Source organism: Ovis canadensis, chromosome 17 (assembly GCF_042477335.2).
Source record: "Ovis canadensis isolate MfBH-ARS-UI-01 breed Bighorn chromosome 17, ARS-UI_OviCan_v2, whole genome shotgun sequence".
NCBI classification, from domain to species: domain Eukaryota; kingdom Metazoa; phylum Chordata; class Mammalia; order Artiodactyla; family Bovidae; genus Ovis; species Ovis canadensis.
Genome location: NC_091261.1, coordinates 78829851 through 78840644, shown reverse-complemented (window position 1 = coordinate 78840644; position 10794 = coordinate 78829851).

The window sequence follows — 10794 nt, the reverse complement described above, 5'->3', positions numbered from 1 at the left end:
AACTCTGAATATACTAGAAATCACTCCATTGTTCATACTAAAGGATGGGTTTTGCGGCATGGGAATTATATATACCAGTGAACTGAAGTGAAGTGAATTGAATCACTCAGTCGTGTCCGACTCTTTGCGACCCCAGGGACTGTAGCCTACCAGGCTCTTCCCTCCATGGGATTCTCCAGGCAAGAGTACTGGAGTGGGTTGCCATTTCCTTCTCCAATATATACCAATACATATTCCTAAAGATGAGGCTTATATATACATTTACCTATATAAAGATGGGGTAGATAATGGAACTTCTAAGATCAGTTAAGAGTAACGGCAGCTTGTAAAGGATGCTGCCGCGTGTGGGAAACTGCACAAATGCCCCCCCATAAGTACTCAGGTTACACACTCACTTTCTCTAGAAGAATTCACCAGAAACCGCTAACTGGCTGCCTTTGGGAAGATGGAATGAGGGACCAAAGGTGTTAGTTTTTACTGTGAATCGTTTTGCATGGTTCAGAGAAAAGTATACATACTATAGTCACCCTTTGCCCTAAGAATTAAGTACGTGTGTGTGTGTGTGTGTGTGTGTGCACATATGAACTGGCAGCTCTTAGATTCCCAGCCCAGAAGCTGGAGGGCACCTGCAGCCTGGGAGGGCCCCTGAGTGCTGGGGTGAGGTTTCAAGACAGACCTCCACCTCTGGGCAGACTGAGGCTCCACAAGGCTGGATTGGGAGCTGTGCCTCGGAACCAGCTGGACCCTGGGAGGCGGCCCCTCCCTGCCCTCCCTGGAAGGACCCCGAGCCGCTGTCCTCACCAGGCCTGGCCCGGGGCTTCCAGTCACTCATGACGCACCTGAGTGGAGGCTGTTTGGGGAGGCGGGCTCCTGGCCAGAGGGAAGTCCTGGCAGAGAGCCGGGGCGGCCCTCGTGCCCACACTGACCCATGAGAAACTGAAGTGTGCTGTGTTCTTCCCTGATCCCAGGGAGGGAAGAAGAGGAGGACGGGGGAGGGAAGACAGAGAAGAGCAGGATGAGAGGGCGCGGATGATAGAGACAGAGCCCAGGCGTCAGCAGGGAGGAGCTGGGGCCTGAGGAGGACAGCGGGGCTGCCACGCGGTGGACAGGGATGTGCAGAGAGCAGGGAGACTGTGGGAGGACAGGGCGGTGGCGAGGGGCAAGCGGCGGCCAGAGGCGGGGGCGGCGAGGACCTGCCCCTCCCGAGCCAGCCCGAGCATTCATCTGTGTGCCTGCAGACGGCACGCATTACCGTAGCTGCCCATGCAGAGGTATGTTGCCCAGGAAAGGGAGGCCAGGAGGCTGATAAGCTGCACAGCTAGTGACAGCAGAATGCCATTCAGCTTCTGGCTTGGAGCCCTGGAGCGGTGGTCAGGACAGTCCAGGCCCAGACTTGACCCTGGGACCCTGCACTGCGCCCAGCTCCCTCCAACGGGGGCCCGGGGGCCCACCTGGGCTCCTTCTGTCCTGACGTGGTGGGACGTTCCCAGGAGCAGAGCAGACCTGTCTGGACTCCAGCCTGCTGTCAGGAAGGGGCTGACACTGTAGGGCCAGCTTGGCCGGCAGGACGACGTTTCAATCCTGCCTGTATCCTTCTCACTGTGTGGCCCTGGCCAAGCTGCTTCCCCTCTCTGAGCCTTAGTGTGTTTGCCTGGAAAGCGGGGATAGCAGCGCTTGTCTCAGGGTAGGCTGCTTAACCGTGCAAGCTAAGTTGCTTCAGTCACGTACGACTTTTGCTGCCTGCCAGGCTCCTCTGCCCACGGGATTTCCCAAGCAAGAATACTGGAGTGGATTTCCTTCTCAAGGGGATCTTGCCAAATCAGGGATCCAACCCATGTTTCTTATGTCGCCGGCACTGGCAGGTGGGTTCTTTACCCCTGAGCCATAAGCTTAAGAGGAGCATTCAAATTCAAAAGAGGGGCTCCTTAGGCAGGGCTGCCACATTCTGCTCAGGAAAAAGCACCCACGTGAATCTGAGGCATCGGCTGTGCGGTCTGCAGAATGAGACATCTGGGCATCCGGGGAAACCTGACGGATGAAGAGCCGGTCTTCGGCAAAGAGAATATGGGGGAGAATCGGCTTTTCTAAAGGTCCCTCGTTATGACATGCTTCTGTTGGCCAATCTCTCTGGCTAAGGCAAGGAAAATCCCTGTTGCAATTCAAAATTTTTGTTTATGTATTTACTCAAGACTAGACCTAATAGTTTAATTACTATCATCGTGGCTGGCTTTCTTTGCTGGCCCAGGGAACCAACCGGTTCTTCCCAGTTTCAGTCGTACTCTGCCTGCAATTAGGAAGCTCTGCCACTAGGTGGCGTCTTGGGTTTGCACCTGCAGGGAAGTGAGGTTTTTCTGGGGGGTTTTTTGGTCCCTCTGATCCACTCCAAGAAGCTGCCTTTGGAGAACAGACAGGAATACAGAGACAGTCTCTAGATTGATGGAAAAGAGTGCTGTGATCACTTAACAATGCCTGCCCTGGATGAAGGAATAGAAAACAGGGGCTTCTGTGCCCTCAGCCCTCTAGACTGTGCCTCTGAGTATGTGTTTCTATTTAATGCTACTTTTTTAGACTAAGTGGGAATCTGTGAAACACTTGAATGTAAATATTAGGATTACTAATCATTGTTTAAGAAGCGATGCTTATACAAATAATTTTTGTAATAAAGAATATATAGTTTGGGGAAACATTCGCAGCAAAATATTAAAAAAAAAAAAGCAAACATGATGGTTCAGCCTTTCTTACTGGACGGTTAAGAATTTCCATTTTTTCCCCCACAGTCATTTATGTTTTCTGTTGTGCCTCGAGGCATGTGGGATCTTAGTTCCCTGACCAGGGATGGAAGCTGTGCCCCACGCAGCAGAAGCGTGGAGTCTTGACCACTGGATCCCCAGGGAAGTCTCTCGCCACAGTCCTTTTAAAGAGAGACACCTCGAATGCCTTTTCTTACCTGCTCCTTCCTCAGTGCTCACAGGCAACTCTCATTCCTGGAGGTGGGGTGTTCACAGCTTCCCTCAGGTCTGCAGCTATCGGCTCTCTCGGTCTCAGCCTCAGTGAGCCTGTTCTTGGAAGAAACTATAAAAGAACAGGAAAGGCCTTTTTGGCTGCCCTCTCCTTAAGAATTGCTGGGTTTTATGAAATCATTCTTTTTCATCAGTAATCCCTCAAAGCCTTCTTAGACTCTTTTTAGTGGTAAAATATTATGATAATATAATATCATTAAAGTTGTTTTTTTTTTTTTAAGAAAATAAATCATTTGTAATCCATCCACCTTGATGTAGCGATTCCCCAGATCTTTGTTTGGGGTTTGGGCTTTCCTTCTTTTTCTAGTGCTTTTCTTTTTTTTTTTTTTTTGCCAAAGAAGGAGAACTTCCAATGCCATTGAAAATCTTTTCCCCACCTCCAGACAGCTGAAAATCCTCCTTCTTTCTTAGCTAAACTCTTGACTGCTTGTCCTTTGAAGTTAAAGCTGGTTTCTTTCTAATCTGCGCTGAATTGTTCTTTATCGATAGTCACACAGGAGATCAGAGGAAGCTGAATGCAAAGGCCAGGAGTTGTCACAGTTTCCACGTACACGGCCACCCATTCGGGATCCATATAAGTAAAAAGAGCAAAGGGATGTTTGAAGGGTTGGACACCAGATATTTTGTTCATGGGGATTACGGGTGTGCCTGCATTTTCTTGTTTCTAACTAGTTGGCGTGGTGCTGTCTCATGTTTCACGTTTGTAATTTAAAATATAAATTGCTTTTAAGACTAATTGGTTATTCTTGGTTGCACTGGGCCTTCACTGCTGCACACAGGCTTCCTCCAGTTGTGTGGAGCAGGGGCTACTCTTCGGCGCGGCGCACAGGCTGCTCAGGCGGGGGCTTCTCTTGTGAAGCACGGGCTCTAGGCTCGCGGGCCTCAGGAGCTGCAGCACATGGGCTCCACAGTTGCAAATCGAGGGCTCCCGAGCACAGGCTCAGTAGCTGTGGCTTACGAGCTTAGCTGCCCTGAGGCCTGTGGGATCTTCCCGGACCAGGGATTGAACCCATGCCGTCTGCACTGGCGGGAAGATTCTTAACCACTTGGCCCCCAGGTGGTTACATCTTCTGCAGATGTAATTAAATTAATGACTTTGAGATGAGATCATCCTGGATTACCCAGATGGGCCCTAAATCCAAGGGCAAATGTCCTGATAAAGGACACTGGAGGGGAGACAGGAAGAAGGCCCTGTGAAGACAGAGGCAGAGCTTCACGAGGGATGCAGTCACCAGCCAAGGAGCTTCTGGAGCCACCAGAAGCTGCTCGAGGCAGGGGAGGACCCCCCTCTAGACGCTTCAGAGGGAGCCCTGCTGACATCCTGACTTCACTTCGGCAGCTTTAAGCCGAGTTTGTGCTCCTTTGTTATGTCAGCCCCAGGACGCTGGTATAGGAGGGCACGTGGAGATGGAGAGAAGTCACCAGATCTGGAGATGTTTGCATGCTAAGTCACTTCAGCCGTGTCTGACTCTTTGCGACCCCATGGACTGTAGCCCGCCAGGCTCCTCTGTCCATGGGATTCTGCAGACAAGAATACTGGAGTGGGTTGCCATGCCCTCCTCCAGGGGATCTTCCTGACCCAGGGACCAAACCCCCATCTCTTCAGTCTCCTACATTGGCAGGTGGGTTCTTTACCACTAGCGCTGCCTGGGAAGGAGATATTTAGGAGGTAGAAAAAACCTTCCCCACACACTTCCTCTCCTGTCCGAATTCCCAGGCATTGCCTTTTACTCCAACTGTGATGATCTGAGTCTCATTCCTTCCACTGAGGGCTGCGAAATGGGTGACAGTCATCCTTAGAGGGTGCCTGGCACACGGTGAGCATTCAGTACAGGGCAACAACGGTTATAAATTCATAAAATCTTAACGAGTATGCAAAATGTCCTTTCACTTTGCAAACATCCCCAAACCTCAGAACCTTCCCCACTGGCCTCAGGGAGGCCAAAGGCAGTAACTGTCGTGGGACAGAGCTGTTGTGGATTAGATGGTGTCCCTCTAAAACATGCTGAAGTCCTAACCTTTGGGATGTGATGTTATTTAGAAAGAGAGTCTTTGAAGATGCTCAAGTTGGACTTTCCCAGTGGTTCAGTGGGAAAGAATATGCCTGCAATGCAGGAGATGCAGGTTCGATTCCTGGGTCAGGAAGATCCCCTGGAGGAGGACATGGCAACCCACTCCGGTATTCTTGCCTGGAGAGTCCCATGGACAGAGCAGCCTGGCGGGCTGCGGTCCATAGGATTGCGAAGAGTCAAACATGACTGCAGTGAATGAGCATGCAAGTTAAGGTGAGGTCGTTGAGATGTACCCTCATCCGACATGGCTGTGTCCTTATGAAAGGGGAAATGAGGACACGTGGACAGATGGAGGGAAAATGGTGTGAAGACAGGGAGAGGGCCACCACTGATACAAGGAGTGCCCGAGGCCACCAGAAGGTGCAGGTAGCAGTGGTATAGACGCCCCTTCAGGCCCCTGAAGGCACCTGCAGAGCCCTCAACCTCAGACTCCCGCCTTCTGAGCTGCGAGACCAGATGTGTGCTGTTCACGCCTCCTGTTTGTGGTACATGGTTACTGCAGCCCCAGGACTCTATACAGGTAGGGATGGGTGTCATGGTCTGGGGAAACTGGTCATTCCAGGGCCTGTGGGGGGGCCTTGGGCTGTTCCAAAACCCTGTCCCCTCAACGGTCATTGTCTAGGCCTGCAGTAGGGCCCTGCTACTTCTCTCCCCGACCCCACCAGCAGAAGTGCACGGGCACTTCCAGGGCAGAGGTCTGGGCTTCACTTGGAAGCCCTGGCAGGGGGTTTCCAATCTGGCCCCTTCCTGGTCAGCAGGGACCCATCATCTGGATGGCCTCTTGGCCGCCGCTGGCAGGGGAATCGGGGCTGAGCTGTGGCAAGTGGTCAAGGAGGGGTGGCTCCCATTATGGCCAGGGCTCCCGGCAGGAGACAGCAGGTCCTGCAGTAGGCCCCTGGGCCAAGCCTTGGCCCTGTGCTTACTTTCTGGGTGACCTCAAGCCACTCATATCACCTTACTCACCTTGGTTTCCTTACCTATTAAATGAGGGGCAGAAGTAGAAATTACCTCCAAATACAGCTGCCAGGATTTGGTGGGAGAATGGGAATACCAGGATGCTTGATGAAGGAAAATTTTAGATACTTTTTTACCTTAAAAAAAATCGGGGTGGACTTCCCTGGTGGTGCAGCAGATAAGAATTGACAGGTTCGATCGCTGGTCCGGGGAGATTCCACATGCCTCAGAGCACCTTAGCCTGTAAGCCACAACTACAGACGCCCTCTTGCTCAAGGGCCCTCAAGCCACAACTGCTGAAAGCCTTGAGCCTAGAGACTGTGCCCCACAACAAGACACACCCCACACCACAACAAAGAATAGGCCCTGCTTGCCACAACTAGAGAAAGCCCACAGGCAGCAACAAAGACCCAGTGAAGCCAAAAATAAATAAATTAATTAAAAAACATTAGCAGCTCATCGATACAAAACAGATTATAAAAAATGGTGGTAAAACGCATATCATTTAAATTTACTATTTTAACCATTTTTGAAGTTTGGTGGTATTACATCCATATTGTGCAACCACCATCTGTCTCCAGGACTCTTATCTCGCAAAACTGAAACCCTGTCCCCATTAAACACAATCTCTGCACCCCTCCCTTCCTACATCCCTGGCAACCACCATTCTGCTTTCTGCCTCTATGAATTTGGCAGCTCTAGCATGTTAAAAAGCAGAGACACTACTTTGCCAAACAAGGTTCGTCTAGTCAAGGCTATGGTTTTTCCAGTGGTCATGTTTGGATGTGAGAGTTGGACTATAAAGAAAGTAAGGTGCTGAAGAATTGATGCTTTTGAACTGTGGTGTTGGAGAAGACTCTTGAGAGTCCCTTGGACTGCAAGGAGATCCAACCAGTCCATCCTAAAGGAGATCAGTCCTGAGTGTTCATTGGAAAGACTGATGCTGAAGCTGAAACTCCAATACTTTGGCCCCCTGATGTGAAGAGCTGACTCATTTGAAAAGACCCTGATGCTGGGAAAGATTGAAAGTGGGAGGAGAAGGGGACGACAGAGATGAGATGGTTGGATGGCATCACCGACTCAATGGACATGGGTTTGAGTGAACTCTGGGAGTTGGCGATGGACAGGGGGGCCTGGCGCGCTGTGGTCCACGGGGTTGCGAAGAGTCGGACACGACTGAGCGACTGAGCTGAGCTGAGCTGAGGGGCCTCGCATGATGGGTTCACACAGTGTGCGTCTTTTTGCGACTGGGAGGCTTCACTCAGCATCATGTCCTCAAGCTTCATCCATGTTGCCCCATACACCAGCATTTCCTTTATTTTATTTTAACATTTATTTATTCAGCTGCACCCGGTCTTGGTTGCGGCATGTGAACTCGTATCCGCTGCATGTGGGATCTAGTTCCCTGACCAGGGATCAAACCCGGGCCCCCGTGCATTGGGAGCGCACAGTCTTAGCCACTGGACCACCAGGGAAGTCCCAGCATTTCCTTTAGGTTTTATTTTCTGAGAGAAGAATATTGTGAAGGCTCCGTGTGGTGGTGAGCTCCAGCTGCCCTGGGAGGAGGCGCTGAGCAGCCCCTCTGCCCTAGGTGGGCTCCAGGGGCCCCGAGGAAGGAGGCCTTGGGGCTACAGCTGCTCTCAGGGGCCTGCCTGCCCCCCAACCTCTCGCCTGGGGAGCTGGAAGAGGGCACTTTCTTAGAGAAGCTCCTGACCCACTCCCTTTTGAGTTTCTGAAGTTTCTAGAAGGAGATCCTGGGTTCCAGGAACCTGCACTGGACTGTAGGGGTGGAGGGGCAGGCAGTGGGGCTGGGGTGCAGCGAGGAAGTGGCTGTGTGCACACAAGCTATGCATATAAAAGGATTGGCTAAAATACTAGGGGTGGGGAGACCCAGGCTCACGTGTGGTGGCCCAGCCAGTGTCCGACCAGGTCTTGCAAAGCTCCCCCCAAAGGGTTACTTCTGAATTCAGCTTCTGCTGTGAGTGCAGCCACACTGGATGCTGAGAAGAGAACCCTGAGAGGACCCTGAGGTACCCAGACAGAGGATGGCACCCCTGGCCTCTGGGTCACCCTCAGCCTCACATGCCGTTGTGTCTCCACGGCTCCCTGTGGCCTCTGGGCTCCCCGGGGCCCAGTGGAGCCTCGCTCCCAGCACGTATGTGACCTCGGGTACCGTGCTGAGATGGAATGGCTGTTGAATGGATGGTGGACTCAGAAGGCCTTGGGGTTATCCTTCTGCACAGCGATCTCCACCATCTGGGGAGCAGAGCTGCAGTAGAAAACAGGACAAGTGTGGGATCTGGAGGTGACAGACTTGGGCCACCATGGGCTTGGGCCGGGGGCCCTCACCTCCCTTCGCCAGCCGCCGTTTCCTTGCCTGCCAGCTGCAGATGATAGCAGCTGTGGACACCTGACAGGGTGGGTGAGGGCTGGTGGGCTGAGGCCCAGTGTCCAGCCTGGGCCTGCTACCCTGTGAGGACACGGCCCTGTTGCCACTGGCATAGAGGACAGCTGCTCACGCTGAATGTGTGTCAGGATGCCCCCCGAGTCGGTGTTTTTCCTTTCTGGATGTGTCAGCTTACTTTCCAGCCGCCAGCCTCCTCTAGAAGTTGCACACAGATAAAAGGTCCCCGTTAATGAGGATTCTAGCTAAAGTTTTAAAATTCACAGCAAGCCCGCTCTGCATAATAATGTATTAGAAACACAACAATCCTTTAATCTAGAAGGAATTAATTGCTGGGCCCAGAAATTCAGGGCACGTTGACAGAATCCTTAATTTCTTGAGTGGATGGTTTCAGAAAAGCGACTGATTTTAGACTGCTTCTCTCTCTGCCTAAGACTCCCACCACAGTTCCGACAAAGGGTGAGATTGTCTCAATGTCTCACTGGGTAAGAATCATGTATATGGGGTCTGAATTGACGTCAGCTCTGAGTTTTCCCTGCTGGGTGGAACGTGGCCGACTTGAATCCCCAGGAGATTCAATGCCGGCTCTGTGGCCCGAGCGTCTTGGGCCCTGAATGGCTTCATTCGTCCCACTCACGCAAGTGTGCTGAGCGCCCTCTGGGAGCCTGAGCTCATGGTCAGTGCTGGACATGCAGGAGCAGATAAATTTTAAAAGCCTTGAGACTTCCCTGGTGGTCCAGTAGTTAAGAATCTGTCTTCTGGATGCAGGAGGTGTGGGTTTGATCCCTGGTCAGGGAACTAAGATCCCATGTGCCTCGCAGTACAGCAATAAATAAAAATAATAAATAAATCTTGGCCTAACCCAGGGTTGCAAAGATTTTCTTTTCTTCTAGAAGTTTTAGTTTTACATTTCACTTTTATGATCTGTTTATTTATTTATGCACTTCTATTTTGGTCGAGCTGGGTCTTCATTGCCATGCGGGTCCTTCTCTAATGGCTGAGAGCGGGGCTGCTCCCTAGTTATGGTGAGTGGGCTTCCCGTTGCAGTAGCTTCTCTTGCCGCAGAGCACGGGTTCCCGAGCGTGCAGGTTGCAGGGGCCGCAGCACGTGGGCTCAGCAGCCATGGCGCGCGGGCTTAGTCGCTCCGGGTATGTGAGGTCTTCCTGGATCGGGGACTGAACCTGTGTCTCCTGCATTAGCAGGAGGATTCTTCACCACTAAGCCACCAGGTTAGCCCCATGACCTGTTTTTGAGTGAATTTTCATGTACACTAAGGTGTGGGCCAAAATTCTTTTTTTTTTAAAAAATTGCATATGCATTTCTACACTAGTTTCTTGAGGATGCCACAACAAATTACCACATATTCGGTGGCTTAAAACAACAGAAGTTTATCCTCTAACCGTTCTGGAGGTCAGAAGACTGAAAGCAAGGTGCTGGCAGGGCCATGCTCCCTCAGGGGCCTGTGTGAGAAAATCCCTTCTTCATATCTTGTAGCTGCTGGTGGCCACCTGGCATTCCTTGGTTACACCACTCCCATCTCTGTTTCTGACTTCGTAACACCTTTTCCTCATGTGTCTCTTATAAAAATACTCGTTATTGGATTTAGGGTTCACCCAGATAATCCAGGATGATCTTCTCACCTCACAACTCTTAATTATGTCTGCAAAGACCACTTTGTTGTTGTTCCATTGCTAAGCTGTGTCCGACCCTTTGCAGCCCCGTGTACTGAAGCATACCAGGCTCCCCTGTCCTCCACTATCTTCTGGAGTTTGCTCAAATTCATGTCCATTGCTCAAATTCATAACCATCTCATCCTCTGATGCCCCCTTCTCCTTTTGCTTTCAATCTTTTCCAGTATCAAGGTCTTTTCCAGTGAGTTAGCTGTTCACATCAGGTAGCCGAAATATTGGAGCTTCAGCATCAGTCCTTCCAATGAATATTCAGGGTTGATTTCCTTTCGGATTGACTGGTTTGATCTCCTTGCAGTCCAAGGGACTCTCAAGAATCTTCTCTAGCAGTACAATTCAGAAGCATCAATTCGTCGGTTCTCAGCCTTCTCACATCCATACATGACTACTGGAAAAACCATAGCTTTGACTGTATTGACACTTGTGGGCAAAGCAACGTTTCTGCTTTCTAATACGTTGTCTAGCTTTGCCGTAGCTTTCCTTCATTTATCATAGCCTTGTCATGGCACAGGGACTTCCATAACTCAATGAAGCTATGAGCCATGCCGAGCCACCCAAGACGGACGGGTCACAGTGAGGAGTTCTGACACAATGTGGTCCACTGGAGGAGGGAGCGGCAAACCACTCCAGTATTCTTGCCTCGAGAACCCCATGAA